Here is a 601-nt window from a genome sequence, read left to right as displayed (position 1 = left end):
ATATTTCCACACCAAAACAAATTATAGCCAGCCACAGCAATTTCTATTAATATATCTGTGTTCTGTGGAAATTCTGGGTAATCATTCATGTAATCACAGAATTATAAAGGGTCCTGGAAAAATCATAGCTGTCTTTATTGAACTTTCAAATAATTTTATTAAAAGCAACTACATACCGAATCTGCTTGTTCTAGAAGGCTTAAAACAACTTCGAAATGGTTTGCTATTTAAAATCCGCAAAGAAAAGTCACTGGAGTTCTTTGGTAATGAACATCAGGGTCTCACAACCCTTAAGGGCAGGATATTCCTTCATGTTCCCAGGGAAGGGTAGAGTGAGACGATTAGATTTTTAAGACATATTGCTATCAAAGCAGTAGACCAAACTAGTGAGGATGTTTTCCTTCAAGTCAAATACTCAAAGCAGGTATTCAATGTGCTTTTCAGATATTTTTGGGTAGAACATCTTGTTACCGTTTATAGAAAATTTGGAACACTCATTTTTTTCTAACAGCATGAATTTTCACGTAAATAAATTTCTCATAATTTGTTTTACTAAGTCAGCAGCTGGGCTTTCAGCTTCTAAAACAAATTTTTCTTTCTC

The sequence above is a fragment of the Propithecus coquereli genome, unplaced genomic scaffold (assembly GCF_000956105.1).
Source record: "Propithecus coquereli isolate 6110/MARCELLA unplaced genomic scaffold, Pcoq_1.0 Scaffold91, whole genome shotgun sequence".
Lineage (NCBI taxonomy): Eukaryota > Metazoa > Chordata > Mammalia > Primates > Indriidae > Propithecus > Propithecus coquereli.
Note: the sequence above shows the minus strand (reverse complement) of the source record.